This window comes from Arachis ipaensis, chromosome B1 (genome assembly GCF_059453495.1).
Source record: "Arachis ipaensis isolate K30076 ecotype BB chromosome B1, ASM5945349v1, whole genome shotgun sequence".
Taxonomy (NCBI): domain Eukaryota; kingdom Viridiplantae; phylum Streptophyta; class Magnoliopsida; order Fabales; family Fabaceae; genus Arachis; species Arachis ipaensis.
Window position 1 is genome coordinate 90,011,886 of NC_142436.1, and position 19,217 is coordinate 90,031,102.

General features: G+C 35.3%; 1 non-coding gene across 1 annotated transcript; it reads left to right on the top strand.

The window, feature by feature from the left end:
* Positions 1–569: 569 nt before the first annotated feature.
* LOC148577422 (small nucleolar RNA R71) lies at positions 570–678 on the top strand. Its single transcript, XR_015903489.1, has one exon. It is a non-coding gene; the product is annotated as a small nucleolar RNA R71 (small nucleolar RNA).
* Positions 679–19,217: the final 18,539 nt, after the last annotated feature.

A 19,217-nucleotide genomic window follows, 5' to 3' on the forward strand; every position in this document is an offset into this window, starting at 1 on the left:
CTGTTCCTGAGAAGGTGGGAATGGTCTGTTATTGAACCTATTCTGGTTCCTTCCACCTTGGTTGTTGTTGAAGCCTTGCTGAGGCTTTTGTTGATCCATCCATAAAAAGTTAGGATGATTCCTCCATGATGGGTTGTAGGTGTTTCTGTAAGGCTCATTGTTAGGATTTCCTGAGAAATTTCCCATATAGTTAACCTCCTCCATCATGGGTTGATCTGGATCATAAGCATCTCCTTCATAGGAGGCTTCTTGAGTGCTACCAGTTGTAGCTTACAATCCAGTCAGATGCTGAGAGATCATGTTGACCTGTTGGGTCAGGATCTTATTCTGAGCCAATATGGCATTTAGAGTGTCAACTTCTAAGACTCCTCTCTTCTAAGCCACCCCATTATTCATAGAGTTCCTCTTAGAGGTGTACATGAATTGGTTATTTGCAACCATGTCAATGGGTTCCTGTGCCTCTTCAGGCGTTTTCTTTAAGTGGAGTGATCCACCAGCAGAGTGGTCCAATGCCATCTTGGAGATCTTCGAAAGATCATCATAGAAGATATCTGGCATCGTCCAATCTGAAATCATGTTAGGAGGGCACTTTCTGATCAGTTGCTTGTACCTTTCCCAGGCTTCATAGAGGGATTCACCCTCTTTCTGTCTGAAGGTTTGAACTTCTACCCTAAGCTTGCTAAGCTTCTGAGGTGGAAAGAACTTGGTCAAGACTGCATTGACCACCTTCTCCCAAGAGTCTAGGCTTTCCTTGGGCTGAGAATCCAGCTATAACCTAGCTTTGTCCCTTACAGCGAAGGGGAAAAGCATCAGCTTGTAAATCTCTGGATCCACTCCATTAGTCTTAACAGTATCACAGATCTGCAAGAAATCAGAGATGAATCTGTTGGGATCTTTCTGTGGAAGTCCATGAAACTGGCAGTTCTATTGAATTAGAGTGACCAGTTGAGGCTTCAGCTCAGTTATTTACACCAATGGCAGGTATAGAGATGCTCCGTCCATAGAAGTCAAAAGTGGGTGCAGTAAAGTTACCTAGGACCTTTCTTGCATCTCTTCTGTCATTAGGATTAGCTGCCATGTCTATATTCTCAGCTTCTTATTCGAAAAGCTCTATGAGGTTCCCTCCGGAGTGTTGTGCTCTAGCTTATTATAGCCACTTCTTTAGAGTCCTCTCAGGTTCAGGATCAGGATCAAAGAAAGGTTCTTTATCCATGTTTCTGTTCATAAACAAAAAGAAAGAATCCAGAGAGAGGGAGAGCAAGGAGTCTCTATGTCAGAATATAGAGATCCCTTTGTTAGAGAGTGAGATAAAGAAAAAAAAATAGAGATGTTTATTATTTAAAAGAATAATTTCACAAATAGAGAGGGAATGAGAGATGAGATATTCAAAAAAGAAGAGAGAGAAAGAGGTTATGATTTTTGAAAAAGAAGAAAGAGAAAGTAGTTAGGAGGTTTTGAAAAAGAGGAAAGAGAAAGAAGATAGAAAGAGAATAAGGTAAAACAAGTAACTAACTAACTGACAAGATTTGAAAAATAAAAGATTTGAATTTGAAATTAAAAAGAGAAAGTTTAAAAGAGGATTTTGAAATTTAAAAGTTGAAAGAAAGAGTCAAACAAAGAAAGGTAAGATAAAGATTTAAAAAGATTAAGAAAGTTAAGATTTAAAAATTTAAAAATCAAACTTTAAAAGATAGTAAAGATTTGAAAAGATAAGAATTTAAAATTTAAAGTTTTAAAAGAAGATAAGATAGGAAGGATTTAAAGTAAAAAGATATGATAAAGATTTGAAAAGGTCTTGAATTTTTTTTTTTTTGAAATTTGAATTTGAAAAAGATTTGATTTTGAAATTTGAAATTTGAATAAGATAAGATAAGATTTTTGAAATTTAAAGAAAGATAGACAAAAGATAAGATAGAGATTTGAAAAAGATTTGAAAAGGTAAGATTTGAAATTCGAAATTTAAACTTTACTAACAAGAAAACGCCAAACTTAATTTTTTTTTTTAATCAAGATAAGAAAAGATAGCCAAGATTTCAAAAATTTTTTAATAAAGATAAAAGAAATATTTTTTGGATTTTTGAATTTTAAAGAAAAAGAAAAACAACTAAGAGACACCAAACTTAAAATTTTAAGATCAAAAGACACTAATTTTCGAAAATTAAAGGAAAAACAACTAAAAGACACTAAACTTTAAAGATTTTTAAATCAAACAAAGAAAAATATCAAGAACAATTTGAACACAATGAAGAACATTCAAGAACAATTTTCGAAAATTTTAAAGAAAAAGATGAAAACAGACGGGACACCGAACTTAAAAACTGACACAAGACTCAAACAAAAGACAAAGATTACTAAAGAAAAGAAAAGGTTTTGATTTTTTTTTTGAAAAGAAAACAAAAGACACAAACAAAAATAGTAAGATTATGGTTTATTTTCTCGTTTAATCTGTAAAAAGTACCTAATCTAAGCAACAAGATAGTCCGATAGTTTGTCAATCTCGAAAAATCCCCGGCAATGGCACCAAAAACATGGTGTGCGGAATTGAACTCCGAACAACTGAACTGGCAAGTGCACCGGGTCATCCATGTAATACCTCAGGTGAGTGAGGGTCGAATGCCACGAGGATTGTCGGATTGAGCAAGGAATGGATATCTTGTAAATCTTAGTCAGGCGATTAGAAAAGATGGTTGTTTGTTTGAAAGCATAAACAAAATCGTACAGAACGAAATACCAGATTGAGTTGAAAACAATGATAAAGATTCAGTTAAGGCTTCGGAGATGCTATTTCTTTCCGGATTAACTTTTCTTACTGTCTACTTCAATAACAAATGATTCATTCAATGGCAGCCGTAAGTGACTAACTCATGTCCTCTCATCAAGTTAATCTCTTCTAAACCATAGCAGTCCACCATATCCAAGTAACTCATGTCATCTCATCATGTTGACTCATGGTTTCCCACTGTAGCCGAAGATGAAACTCTAAGCAATCCACTCCCCTTCGCGATCCTACTGAAAACACCACAGATAAGGTCGTATCTTCTGTATTAGAGAGTTCTGCTTCTCTAACTCTAGCCTTAGCGTCATAGATACCTCAGTAACCCACGGTCAACGGATTTCATGTCACATATCCAAAGTTGCCAGGCACGCTCTTGGAATCCGCAATGCATTCTCTAGCTTTAGTTCAATGCTATCCGGGTCTGGACTCACACGGAACCCATGTAGAACAAGGATGAATGTCACGGTTCACCCCCAATTCATTGAGATTGAAGAACGAGAATGCATAAGAGAATAGAATCAGACATATTGAAATAGAAATAGTAATATTATTAATCCATGAGAATCGGCAGAGAACCCTAACTTAGAAGGTTTAGTTGCTCATAGCTTACAGAACATAATAGTGAAAGGTTCGAATAAGCCAAATATGAGGTAGAAATCGTAAACATGGGTGATATTCTCCATTAAATACTAATCTAATAACTAGAGATTATAGAAATAAGATAAACTGAACTCTTAGTGCAAAAATCTACTTCTTGGGCCCATTTGGTGAGTGTTTGGGCTGAGCTTGGGGTGACTCCACGTGCTAGGACTCTTCTTGGGGCGTTGGACGCCAGACTTGCTCCCTTTTGGGCATCCAAACGCTATCTTGGTCCTCTTGGGGTATCCAAACGTGAGGTAGGAGGTCAGATGGGCGTCCCAATGCCGTTGAGAGTGCGTCATTTGGATCTCTGTAGCTCCAAATATCCTCGTTTGAATGCACGGAGGTCAGAATCTGACAGCATCTACAGTCCTTTCTCTGTCTCTGAATCAGACTTTTCCAAAACTTGCCAGAATCACCCAAAAATAACCTAAAAACATAGGAAAAAGACAAAAACTCAAAATAGCATCCAAAAAAGTGATTTTTTCACCAAAACCTACTAAAACTTATTAAACTTAACGAAACATAACTAAAACTCTATGAAAATAATGCCAAAAAGCATATAAAATATCCGCTCATCAGTGGTGCAGTCGATGGGCATAATTTGGGATTCTGTACAACTAACACAACATTGGTGTCTGATGGATTGGAACAAAAAAGTGTGCAAATTTGCTTGTGACAGCACTCAAAAGTTCCATTTTGCACGAGACATTGGCATGCTGATGCTGAGCACTTCGAGAACCAAGATACAGCCGACACCAGTTTTCCACTTGAGGGGCCGTCCAATGAAGGTGACACAGCGTCAGCACGGAATCTTTGCAAGTGCAAGACAAAGGGTAACAGTGCTATCAGTGGCAAGAAAACTCAACATTGTCGTTTGTGCCGGGAGGTGGGACACAATAGGACAACGTGTCCAAACCGCCACACATTAGAGTCATCGAGTGTAGTTGCAAATGACCTGGATTCCATGGACACTAAAATGGTAGGTTAATCATTTTTAAGTTGATTTAGTTAACTCAGATGCCTTAATAATTGGTCTAATTATTTGGTTTTTACATTGGTGTCAACTCTATGATAACCTATCCAGGGATTCGGATGCAATCGTGGAGATTCCTTCGTTACGTTGCTCCGATAGTTACACACAGGCTGGTTTTGTCAACAGCAATTTCGGTGGGACTAACACATCGGGGCCAGTCATCTCTCTCGATGATTGAGTGAATGGGGCTGATACTAATCACCACCATGGGCTGCAACAGTAGGTTGTCAAACTCTTTTACATTGATTGGTACCCACATTAGAAGATTGGCTGCTGTTGACTATCTTAGAGAACCCCCTCCTAACTCACATTTATTTGAAATGTTGAATTAATTTTGTTCAATAACATATACCTGAGGATCTCTATCTCTTGTCCACGTTGTAAAAGTTTTGGCTATGTTGGCATTCATTGGTATTTAATCTAATCACGAGAATTTACTGCAATTAAATTTTTTATAATAAAAATATCTAACATCCTAACTCTCAAAGTTTTCAGAAATAAAGCCTCTAAGGCATAAAGTATACAAAAGTGAGAGACTATAACAAAATAAGTTTAAACTTGAGCCATCCTCTGCTCTGTCACAATCCGCAAACTCACCGAGGTGGGTTGCAACCTGCATCTGAAAAATAACAACAATATATGGTATGAGAATCGGGGGTTCTCACTATGGTAACAGTACCCAATAAATAAGATATAAGGTTTCGGGACTCGCCACATGCATATAGATTTCAAACTTATAAATATACTTTAAAGCCATAAAAAAGGTTATCTAACTTAAGGGATTTCTACTCTAACAATCACCACTGTCCCACAGCCTTCGCCAACCTATCCTCCATGCGATTCCATTGCCACCGCCTATCGAACCTCCTCAAAACTAGCAAAACACATTTAATGCAAACAAGTAAAGCACAATTAATATACATATACAGCAGGTAAATCAATTAGCAATTAAGCATATTATTCAATTAGGCATAACTCAAGTAATCAAAATAAACAAGCATATAGAAGATGCATATGATGAATGCCTATTCTATTTGGCTCGTGATATCACTTGACGGCTCAAATTGCCAACCCAACACATCCTTTCCGATGTTGCCTTTTTGCCAAGTCCCTAGGATATAGTGCCCGGCTCACTGTGTGCACCCCTGGGATATAGTGCTTGACTCACTTTCATGCGCAACCCTGGAATATAGTGCCTGGCTCACTTTTAATCCTGGGATATAGTACCCGGCTCACTCTTATGGCAAGAAAGGTTATGCAAGTAGGATACAACCTCAGCCCTCACATCTGAATGTAGGCGTGAGACTGCGACAGCCCCTACGCTGGCACTGCTACCTCGACAAGCGGGATTCACCACCGTTCTTACCAGGCACATAGTGACTTACCAATAATCTCATGAGTTTCAACCTCGTCAAGCAGGATTAACCACCGTCCTTGCCAGGTACATAGCAAATCATTAACATTCTCAACTCATCTTAATTCATCATCAATGAAATACTCCAAAGTTCATTAACCTCAATCTGTTAACAATCATCATTTCTCTCATATTTCAATTCATTATCATTATAACACTCCACCAGTTCACTCTGTTTCACCGACCTCAGTCTTTCAATAATCATCATTAACTTTCATGATCTTAACTCATCATAGTTATCACTAGTCATCAAATACTCAACTCATCATAATTCATCATCAATGAAATACTCCACAATTCAACTTTCACTAATTTCATCCACCGAACTTCCAAAACTTAAATCACCGGCTCTAAAATCATCATCTAAAATACTTATTTTTGTCCACCCAATATCGTCTCACTTATCCCAAAGCCTAATCATTAGCTAGGAGATCTTAAACGAGTGTTACAGAAGTTTACAAGTTTGCCGGGAAGGCCAAATAGTTAAAAAAGGGCTTTTGGTGAAAAATAGGGCTTGTGCATATGCATTATAGCCATGCGTACGCACGCACCAAAAACATTTGTCTGGGTGTGCGTACGCATCATGTTGTGCATACATACAACTTGCAAACTTTTCACGGTATGCATACGCACTCCTTTGTGCATACGTACGAGTCTTAATGCACTCTTTGGTCAGTGCTTAGACACGATAGTGTACGTAGGCACACAAACTAGAGTTTTTAGTTCTCCGTAACATCACAGAATTCAGTTTTTCATACCTAACTTCCAATGTTCATAACTTTCTCTATAAAACTCAAATTTCCCTCATCTTTATACCATTTTAAAGCTCTTACAACCATCTCCAATTTCAAATAAAGTTCACTAAATTCCAAACTCCAAGGGCCATGTTATGGCCCGCTGAAATTGGTTAAAATAAGATTTTACCAAATTTGTTAACTCCTCAAAATACCAAAACCTTTCAAACCAAACCAATTTAATCACAGCCAAAACAATACCAAACAACCTAATAATCCATACCAAATATTCCTCAACCATTTCTCAATCATTCAATCATCTAAACCATTCAACTCTCACCTCATCCAACTCATTCAACAACTCCAAATTCAACCTAAATTACATCAATGCTTTTACATTTCCATTAATCCACATCATCAATATTACCATTCAAAATTTCTATCAATCATCAATTTTACATGTATGCAATATTTTATTAAATTAGTCACATTATCATCAATTCATCATCATCAAAACTCATAATTATCATCAGGTATCATTAACATTAATAATCAACATAACTCCCCTTCAAGATCAACAATCATCATCAACTTCATATTACCACAACCAACTCAACAACAATTAACCAATTCATGGAATTCATTCAATTCAATCCTATCTTAAGGTCTACTAGCCTAAGTTGCCCACAACATTACATATTATTTAAAGGAAACCGAAACTATACCTTGGCCGATTTCTTCCAAGCATGAAACCACCACAAAACCTTCTTTCACAAACTTTCCAAGCCTTCAAACTCAGTTCCACAAGCTCTAACCACCAAAGTGTAAATCCAAGCACTCCAATCACCAAATTTAATCCCCAAATAACATGTATTCTCAATCTAATTCCATATAAGTTCCAAAATTAACACTAGGGCTCATAAATTTCACAAAACACATGGGTTTAGAGAATTCTTACCTTGTCTACTAAAACTTAGGGTGAAACCCACTAATCACTCAAGCTAGATAACATCTAAAAAAACTAAAAACATGAAAATCTCAATCTAACAAAGTCAAAAATCGAATTTGTCAAGGAACAAAAAACTGGGATATGGGATTCAAGTTGCTTATCACTTTGTTTAGATAGAATTAAAGAGCTTAGTGAGATGAATGCGTGGCCACAAATGCCATGCCAATCGAAGCTCCGAATCAAAAGTTATATCCAAGAAAAAAGAAGATTAATAGCAACAAAAAGGGTTTCTTCTTTCCTTCTTCATTCTCACCATGGCTCTCACTCTCTCAAGGGCTGAAATGAGGCTGAAATGCCTCCTAAGTGGGTATATATATATATTGGGTTTGGGCCCAACTTGGGTCTGATCCAACTGGATAGCATTTTAGGTTCGTTTGGACTAACTTTGGGCCAAAACCTTTGAAATAAGTTTCCGGTCTTCTATCACAGATATTTTTAACTTCTTTAAATTATAAAATTCAACTTCTTAGATTCATGTAATCATTAATTTAATTTTCTCACTCGCAGTGTTGGACCAATTTAACCGGTACGCGTTTTTACGCAATTTTTTGCAGAAAACTACATTTTTCCACTCGAAAAAATTCACTGAATCCAAATCTCACCTTCAAATTTTTTAATTAATATTTCTAAATTTTTGAACCTATTCCAAATAGTTAAATTATATTTATCCTATTTTATTTAATTGATTAATTAATTTTTCGGTTCTTATAATTTATACACATGACGAGGTAACCAATGGTCTCTCACAGATAAAAATGGACATTATATATTTAAAAGTAGATCATAACACCTAAATACATATCACGTATTAGGATATACCTAAAAAATAAACAATGTAAAAAACCATGGTGTATTTAACAATATTTATGTTTCTTTCGATTGGCCTTCAATTTGTGAAGTAACATAAAACCTACCATCCAATTTGTGAACTTAAATTTTACAAAATTATTAAAACATAAAACCCACCATTCAATTTATTGAATAAGGTGTTTGGGTTATGTGTTATGATTTAAGGTTCATGTTTTAGGATTTAGAGTTTATTGAATAATGTGTTTGTGTTATATGGTTTAGGGTTTATGGTTTAGTGGTTATGGTTAGGGTTTAGAGTCTAGGATTTAGGGTTTAGGTCTCAGTGGTTATTGAATGAGGTGTTCGGGTTATGTGTTGTGGCTTAGGGTTTAGAGTGTAGGTAAGGTTTAGACTTTAGGGTGTATAGCATACTATGTAGTGTGTGTGGTTTCGGATTCAGGGTTTTGGAATTAGGTCTTAGTATGTATGGCATACTATGTAATGTGTAGTGTTTTAGGGTTTAGGTCGAAGTGGTTATTGAATGACGTGTTTGGGTTATCTATTGTGGCTTAGGGTTTAATGCGTAAGGTATATGGTTTAGGGTTTGTGGCATAGGTGTCAGAACTGAACTGGTGATCGAACCGGTCAAGTTACTGGTTCATTGATTTACTGGTTCAACCGATAAATTACTAGTTGAACCGGTAAAACCGGTCCTACGTAAATAAAAAAATTAGTAAAGTGACAATTAGGTCCTTGAAGTTTTCGACTTCGGATTAATTAGCCCTTGAAAAAAATAAAGTACCAATTTGGTCCTCCACGATAGAAAATGGTGGACACGTTATGGCCTCTATCAATTTATCATGTGAAATTTAATGGTGATGCTTATATGTCACTACTAATTAGTCTTAAATTGAAATCCTCGAAGACCTACTACTTGACTCAATACTCTAAAAAATTTAAAATAAATATCTTCACTAACATTTTAATATGTAAATATAAATATTAAAATATTTAATACTTATTTTAATAATTGTATAAATCCTGAAGAATTATAAATTAAAAAAGTGAGTATAAAACGAAAATTAAATTAAATAAATATAAAATAATTCAATTGTGTATGTATGTAATATATATAACAACTAGCACATAAGGTAGAAAATTAACAAAATAGCCTAGTGACATGCCTTGACGGAATGCAGTAAGAGGACATGAGTTCGAGCCTCTTTGCATGCATTTTGAATATTGGATCCAATATTCAAATGCTATCAAGAGGCGTTGGAGGACTGAAGACCTGCGAAACGCTAGAGCACCGTACGACCGGCCGGTTTACGAATTTCTAACGAACTGGCCAGTTTTAGCTAGTTTGTGACGAACCGTCTGGTTGTTGGCAGTTTAATTGCGCCTTTGATCCAAACTATCAACTGAACCAGCCAGACCACCGATTCACCGATTTTTTGGTCGAACCGACTGGTCCGCTCTGGTTCTTATAACTATGGTTTATGGTTTAGGGTTTATACTAAATAAGGAGTTTTGGTTATGTGTTATGATTTAGTATTTATAGGATAGGATTTATGGTTTACATTAAATAAGGTATTCGGGTATGTGTTATAGTTTAGGGTTGATGGTTTAAGGGTTTAAGATTTTTGTTTTAGGGTTTAGAGTTTAGGGTTTATAATGTGTATATGGTTTAGAGTTTAATGTTTAGGGGTTTAGGATTCATTTTTTAGGGTTTATAATGTGTATAGGGATTATGGTTTAAGGTTTAGGGTTCATGGTTGACATTGTGTATATGTGTACGATATTTATGACATACTAATACGAAATTTATTTCTTATCTTGAAAAAAATTATGGTTTAGGGTTTAAGGTTTAAGATTTAGGACTTAGTGTGTATGCCATACTATGTAGTGTGTAGTGTTTAGGATTCATGATTTAGGGTTTAGTGTTTAAGATTCATGGTTTAGGGTTTAAAAGTTAGGGTTTAGGATTTAAAGTTTAGGATCTAGGGTTAGGGTTTAGTGTGTATGGCATACTATGCATTATTTAGTTTGTAGGATTTAGGGTTTGGGACTTAGGGTTTAGTGGCTATGGTTTAGGGTTTATGGTTTAAATATAATGTTGATAGGTTATCACCATGGTTGTATGTTGTTATTAAGTAGGCATAAATATTTGGAAAACTTTCAAGTGTTCCGGTACACTACTATTTCGGTGATTTTTAAATGTTGATCTTAATTATAAAAACATATATATAATATATGTAACTAAGATCAATGGGTGAAGTTCACTAAAACACTAGTGTTTCGATATACTTGAAAGTTTTCCTAAATATTTAAAAGTATGGACAAAATTATATTTAAAATTAGAGAAACGGTTCCAATTTAAAATATTTGAAATTAGAGAAATGGTTCCAATTTTTTTTTGTTATAAACTATTAACGCGCAAGTTACTAACTAGACGGTCACCGAAATTGGTTCCGTTACCACTTGACGCCTGTACAACCACGATGGTGTGATGATGACAAGTCATCTTATGCTAGCTTTTCAAACACTTTTCACTTGTTTCATTAGGTTTTATGCACTTTCTTGCATCATAAGTAAGTAATTTGGAGTGGATTTGCATGGTTTTGTTGTATCAATCAACCATCCTTTATTTGACACAAAATCATGAGGTTTAAGCTAGAATTAGTTGGTTTTTGAATGATTTATAAACCTTGTGAATTTGGTGATGCTTTGATTGGTTGTTTTAATTACTTGTAGGAGAAGAAAAGAAAGAAACAAGGAAAGCGTGGCCTAAGGACATAAAAGCGTCACGCATCAAAGGAGCAAAGGCCAACCAAGGCCATAGCGCTCACCAATTGAGCGCTGCGCTCTTTTATTGAGCGCTAGAGAAATTGAAGACCAATGCACAAAGGCACAAGGTAAGAATGCTGCGTTGAGAGAACAAACGGAGCGCTCAAAGGGATGCCAAATTAACAAAGCCAAGTATAGCGCTCCGTTAAAACACTTACCTTTTTCGTGCCCCATTCCAAAAGAAAATCAAGGTGCTGCACCAAGCAAGGAAGTCAGCAAGGTTTGAACCCATGAACCAAAGGAAGGATGCGCTAGTGTACAAGGCTTGGAACAAAAGAAAATAGGCCAAAGTGAACTCACCAAGGCTCGAACCAAGAACATAAGGGAGCAAGGAGGAAGCACTACATAAGGAAGGCAAGGGTGCTGCGTTAATTCCCTTAACTGAGCGCTACAATGTTTCACAAAAGGAAAATGAATTGCTAGGCAAAATGCATCCCTCAAGGCTCGAAAAAGGGAGCTTTCACCCAAAGCTTGGAGCGCTGCGTTAACATTGTTAACTGAGCGCTAGTTTCACAAATTGAGGGGCCAAGGTTGCCTCAGCAAAGTCTCGAAGAGGAGTCCCACACTCAAAGCACCGAGCGCTCAGTTGGATTAGATAACCAAGCGCTTCCTTGGGAGGGGCCTTGGTTCACAATTCCAAGTCCAAAATCAATAAAATTAAATTCTTCACCAATTTGAAAAGCCCACTTCAAAATTCTAAAATCAAAATTAGAAAGTGTATAAATAGGACTGAGTTTGATTTGTAGAGGGGCTTCTTTGAATTTTTGAGTTTTACCTTTTAGTTGAATTTTAGTTTTCACTTTAGTTTTCATTTTGAATTTGGGAATTGGGATTGAGATCTGAGTTCTCCTTCTCTTTGCTTTTACTTCTGCAATTCTTAATTTCTGTTTTTTTTTTATTTTGGATTAAGATTGAAGGAATTATGTTTCAATCCTTGATCTGTAATTTAGCTTTGTTTTCTTTTGCATAATTCTAAGGATTTGGAATTGGATTTAGCTTTCTGTCTTCCTTTTCATTTCTTCTGCAACTCTTGCTATCTGTTCTTGGAATTTGAATTGAGATTGAAGAGCTTCACTGATTCTAAATTTGTGAATCATCTTTTACCTCTCTTCTCAATTGTTCTAAGAATTGGATCTAAATTTTCTTTACTGTTCCATTTACATTTCTTCTGCAAATTATTTTCTAATTGATCAAGAAAGGAATTGAGATCTAGATCTACTTTCTAGTCTCATTGATCCCCTGAGATCTTAAATTTCTTTCCTAAATTTTATAATTGAGTTAGTTTACTTACTGTTTTGTTCTTTCAGCAATTTTACTTTTCTGTTTAGATCTTCTGCAATTTATTTCAACTTCTCCTTCTCAGATTGATTGCATTTTATATTTCTTGCACTCTAAGCTTCAGCTATTTATATTTCTTGCAATCTAAGTTTCATTCATTTATATTACTTGCACTTTAAGATTCAGCTCTTTTACTTTCTTGCAATTTAATTTTCATGCAATTTACTCTTCTGCACTTTACTTTTCTATCAATTTCCCCACTCCCTTTTAGTTTCATGCAATTTAGCTTCTGTGTATCACAATTCACTCAAATCATCACTTGTTTGCTTGACTAAATTAACCACCTAACTAAAATTGCTCAATCCATCAATCCCTGTGGGATCGACCTCACTCTTGTGAGTAATTACTACTTGATGCGACCCAGTACACTTGCCGTTGAGTTTAGGTGTTAGAATCCGTTTCCAACCCATCAAGTGACAGGGATCACGATATCACAATGAAATGTGTGATAGAAGACTATACACGTTTTGTAGAGTTCCAAGATGGAACCTTCTCAGAGAGACTTCATTCGGTCCATATTCCTATTTTTATTATCGTTGCCATACCTACCCCAATAAACCATCTGTTGACTACCTTTGAACGTAAATTGTAACCAAATCACTGAAATTATGTCACAGAAATCCGCCACTAATCCAGTCCAAACCATGAGTGCAGATGAGTTTGCAGTGCTATCCATTATCGATTTGATCGACATTATCCATAGAGATAAAAAAAACTGGAGAATATGACATGGTTGAGGCTGCTCTGGTTAAAGGGGAGAAGAAATTGAAGGCATAGGTTGTTGCATATGAGGAACAACTGAGGATAGTTAAGGTGGCAGAGACATTCAACGTCTAGCTGAAGAACAAAGAGAGGGAAGTGGAGGAACCGGGGAAGGATCTACAGTGGGCATGAAATGAATAAGAAAGCTAATGAACTGACAAAACAGATGGAGTATCTTCGTCGCTGGAAACATGAGGCCACAAAGTGGCATGAACTGACACGCAGGGTCGATGATTTGGAGGAATCTTCCAAGGTGTTGTTGAGTGGCGTTCATGTTGAAGCGGAGGCGTTGGATAACAGAGGTGACAAGCAAAAGCCAGCCAGGCAGAATGAAGACGCTGCTTCAGGAATTTGACTTGACATTTTTTGTCGAACACTGTATGAATGGTTGATTTACTTGGTCTGTTTAATCACACTTTTGGATTTTTGATAAATGCAAATCATCGTCTAACCTAGCATCCTTCATTCTGCCTTTTATGTCTAGTTGATTAAATTGACTTTATTCATAAAATGTGTTCAAGTTTACATTGTTTTCAATTACTTATCTTTATGGGACTCTAAAAATCGATGATTAAAATTATGCAACTGGTTGAATCATGCATTTAGCATTCAAATGACCCAGTCGCTATTATTGTTGTCATTTTCATTTAGAAGATCACTGTTTTATGATTACTGGTTGCTTAATAGGTAGTTATCTAATATAAGAAAGTCAAAAGAATCATAAGAATGATGATGTAAATATGTCTCTCTTATAACGATAGTGTAGTTACCTTTTAATTTTGACCATTGAATTTGTTAAACAGATTTTGGATGGACAATATTCAACAAATGAGACAATTCAATTTTTTATATCAATGGCAGTAGATTACTGATAATAGGTCCATAAGTTTCTTTTTTTAACTCGTGACTTATAAAATTGTATAGTATTAGTGTTTAGGGTAATTTTCAAAACCAAATTTTTTAATTGGTTAGGATTCTGGCACTAAAAACCATCTAGTATTTTCTCTAGTGGATAGGATCTAGTCCTGTATTTTTCCGGCTAACTGTACATAACGAAAGTGACATCGTCATCATGAGACGGTATTTTAATAGAAATTTTTTTCCAGTTGATATTATATCAAGGGTTCATCATTTTTTTGTTATACAGGTGACATTGTACCATCATAAATAGTTGTTTGAGTGGATGGTAGTTGGGTTCGTAGAATATAAGAGCAACTACCACTGTGTTTGATTAAAGAAAATTGTTAAATAAATTTGTCAAATTACAAGTATTCCTAGGGTGTCGAATCTTGTACACATATCTTCTGTTACCATCCACACTTATAATCATGTAGAAAATGCGTCAGTATTTAAATTAATATCAACGTCTACTTACATGTTAACAGTACTTTGTATACATTTTATTACATAGTCGAAAGCAATTTATTTTATAATTTCCTTATTCTACGCATGATGCCAAAATTATAATGCATTGACTAAAAGCATGGATACGATTAGATGTTGTATATGTTATGGGCCAATATATTATAAATATATGTTAAACGAGTATGGCACAAGCGATGGGCAAAACAATTAATGCGTACGATGGGAAGGAAACCAGAGCATTAAGGACATTTAAAGCCAAAAAGCATTAAACTCAATACCAACTGTTTTGGTTTAGTCCCAACACCCAATGATGCCTTTTAACAAGGTAAGTTCATAACGCCTATGACATATATAGCTCGCAGTCTGATGAGCGGATAATTTATACGCTTTTTGGCATTATTTTTACATAGTTTTCAGTATGATTTAGTTAGTTTTTAATATATTTTTATTAGTTTTTAAATAAAAATCACATTTCTGGACTTCAGTATGAGTTTATGTATTTTTCTGTAATTTCAGGTATTTTCTGGTTGAAATTGAGGGACTTGAGCAAAAATCAGATTCAGAGGTTGAAGAAGGACTGCAGATGCTGTTGGATTCTGAACTCCTTGCACTCAAAGTGGATTTTCTGGAGCTACAGAAGTCCAAATGACGCCCTCTCAATTGCGTTGGAAAGTAGACATCCAGGGCTTTCCAGCAATATATAATAGTCCATACTTTGCCCGAGTTTAGACGACACAAACGGGCGTTCAACACCAGATTCCTGCCCTATTCTGGAGTTAAACGCCAGAAACAGGTTGCAAAGTGGAGTTAAACGCCAGAAACAGGTTACAAACTGGCGTTCAACTCCAAGAGAAGCCTCTACATGTGTAAAGCTCAATGCTCAGCCCAAGCACACACCAAGTGGGCCCCGGAAGTGGATTTCTGCATCATTTACTCATTTCTGTAAACCATAGTAACTAGTTTAATATAAATAGGACTTTTTACTATTGTATTTACATCTTTGGATTATCTTTTGATCCTTTGATCACATTTTGGGGGGCTGGCCATTCGGCCATGCCTAGACCTTGTTCTTATGTATTTTCAACGGTAGAGTTTCTACACACCATAGATTAAAGTGTGGAGCTCTGCTGTTCCTTGAGTATTAATGCAAAGTACTATTGTTTTCTATTCAATTCAAGCTTATTCCTATTCTAAGATATTCATTCGCACCCAAGAACATGATGAATGTGATGATTATGTGACGCACATCACCATTCTCACCTATGAACGCGTGCTTGACAACCACTTCCGTTCTACATGAAGACGAGACAGAATGAGTATCTCTTAGATATCTAATACAGGGGACCGAGTCCAAGATATTAGAGTCTTCGTGGTATAAGTTAGAACCCATGGATGGCCATTCCTGAGATCCGGAAAGTCTAAACCATGTCTATGGTATTCCGAGTAGGATCTGGGAAGGAATGGTTATGACGAGCTTCAAACTCGCGAGTGCTGGGCGTAGTGACAGACACAAAAGGATAGTAAATCCTATTCCAGTATGATCGAGAACCGACAGATGATTTGCCATGCAATGACAACGCATTGGACCATTTTCACAGAGAGGACGGGATGTAGCCATTGACAACGGTGATACCCAATATACAGCTTGCCATGGAAAGGAGTATGAAGGATTGGATGAAAGCAGTGGGAAAGCAGAGATTCAGGAGGGATTAAGCAACTCTATACGCTTATCTGAAATTCTCACTAATGAATTACATAAGTATCTCTATCCTTATTTTACGTTTTATTTATCTTTTAATTATTAAATCCCCATAACCAATTGAATCCACCTGACTGAGATTTACAAGGTGACCATAGCTTGCTTCAAGCCGACAATCTCCGTGGGATCGACCCTTACTCACGTAAGGTTTATTACTTGGACGACCCAGTGCACTTGCTGGTTAGTTGTGCGGAGTTGTGACAAAGTTTGTGAATTACGTTCCGAGCACCAAGTTTTTGGCGCCGTTGTTAAGGATCACAATTTCGTGCACTAAGTTTTTGGCGCCGTTGCCGGGGATTGATCGAGTTTGGATGACTGACGGTTCATCTTGTTGCTCAGATTAGGTAATTTAATTTTAATTTCAAGCTTTTTATTTCTTATTTTCGAAAATAATACAAATATATATATATATTTCAAAAAAAATTATTAAATTATTCTATGTTCTTCAGAATTTTTAAGAATGAATTCTAGAGTTTCATGATGATTTGTTGAAGTCTGGCTGGCTGTGAAGCCATGTCTGATCTTTTGGACCAGGGTTTCAACTTATCATCACAAGAGCTTGTTGACCTTCACCCATTTGGCAGTTACACACATAGTTGTTGTATACATGGGAGGTAGGCAATATCTGCTGAAGCTTGGTTGGCCATTGGTCATGTCTAGTGTTTTGGACCGGAGTTTTCACTGAAAGCTTGGCTGGCTAGTAAGCCATGTCTAATTCCTGGACTGGAGCTTTAGACTAACACTGCAAGATTCCTGGAATTCCTATTAAAAATTTTGAAATCCTTATTTTTCTTTTTCCAAATAATTTTCGAAAAATACCAAAAAAATTTAATAAAATCATAAAATAAAAAATAATTTGATGTTTTTCTTGTTTGAGTCTTGTGTCAAAATTGTAAGTTTGGTGTCAATTGCATGTTTATCTATTTCTTGCATTTTTCGAAAATCCATGCATTGCATTCTTCATGATCTTCAAGTTGTTCTTGATGAATCCTCTTGTTTGATCTTCATATTTTCTTGTTGTGTGTTGCATCTTGTTTTTCATATGCATTCTTGCATTCATAGTGTCTAAAAATTCAAAATTTCTAAGTTTGGTGTCTTGCATGTTTTCTTTTCTTAAAAATTTTCAAAAATATGTTCTTGGTGTTCATCTTGACATTCAAAGTGTTCTTGGTGTTCATCTTGACATTCATAGTGTTCTTGCATGCATCATTTGTTTTGATCCAAAACTTTCATGCATTGAGTCTTTTTTTGTGTTTTTCTCTCTCCTCATAAAAAAATTCAAAAATCAAAAAAATATCTTTCCCTTTTTCTCCCATAAATTTTCAAAAATTTGAGTTGACTTTTTCAAAAATTTTTAAAATCTAGTTGTTTCTTATGAGTCAAATCAAATTTTCAATTTAAAAATTCTATCTTTTTCAAATCTTTTTCAAAAATCAAATCTTTTTCAATTTTTCTTTCATAAATTTTGAAAATTTCAAATTGATTTTCAAAATCTTTTTTTCTTATTTTTATTTCATATTTTTGAAATTACTGCTAACAATTAATGTGATTGATTCAAAAATTTCAAGTTGTTACTTGCCTATTAAGGAAGATTCAATCTTTAAATTTTAAAATCATATCTTTTTTGTTTCTTGTTAGTCAAGTAATCAACTTTAATTTTCAAAATCAAATCTTTCTAAATTTCTTTTTCAAATCTTTTTCAAAATAAGTTTCAATCACATCTTTTTCAAATTCAATTTCAAAATCTTTTCTAACCTCTTATCTTTTTAAAATTGATTTTCAAATCTTTTTCAAACTAATCCTATCCTTTTGTTTCAATCATATCTTTTTCAAAACTACCTAACTAATTTTCTCTCTAATTTTCGAAAATCACCTTCCTCTTTTTCAAAATTCCTTTTTTATTAATTAATTGTTTTAATTTTTACTTTAATTTAATTTCATTTTTCTTTTTTTTTTGTATTTTCGAATTCTAACTTTAAATTTAATTTAAAAACAAAAATATTTTTCTTTTCTTTTCAATGATTTTCGAAAATTCTTTTCCCTTATCTCCTTCTAATTATTTATTTATTTACTGACACTCCTCTTCATCTAAAAATTCGAACCCACTCCTCTCCCCTGTGTTTGGATTCTTATCTTTTCCTTCTTCTATTCTTTTCTTCTTCTACTCACATAAAGGAATCTCTATACTGTGACATAGAGGATTCCATATTTTCTTTTCTGTTTTCTTCTTTTTCATATGAGCAGGAACAAGGATAAGAACATACTTGTTGAAGCTGATCCTGAACCTGAAAGGACTCTGAAGAGGAAGCTAAGGGAAGCTAAAGCACAACTCTCTGGAGAAAATCTGACAGAAATTTTTGAAAAAGAAGGAGACATGGCCGAAAATAATAAAAATGCAAGGAAGATGCTTGGTGACTTTACTGCACCAAATTCCAACTTGCATGGAAGAAGCATCTCAATCCCTGCCATTGGAGCAAACAATTTTGAGCTAAAGCCTCAATTAGTTTCTCTTATGCAACAGAACTGCAAGTTTTATGGACTTCCATCAGAAGATCCTTTTCAGTTCTTAACTGAGTTCTTGCAGATCTGTGATACTGTTAAGACCAATGGGGTTGACTCTGAGGTCTACAGGCTTATGCTTTTCCCGTTTGCTGTAAGAGACAGAGCTAGAATATGGTTAGACTCTCAACCTAAAGATAGCCTGAACTCTTGGGATAAGCTGGTCACGACTTTCTTAGCCAAGTTCTTT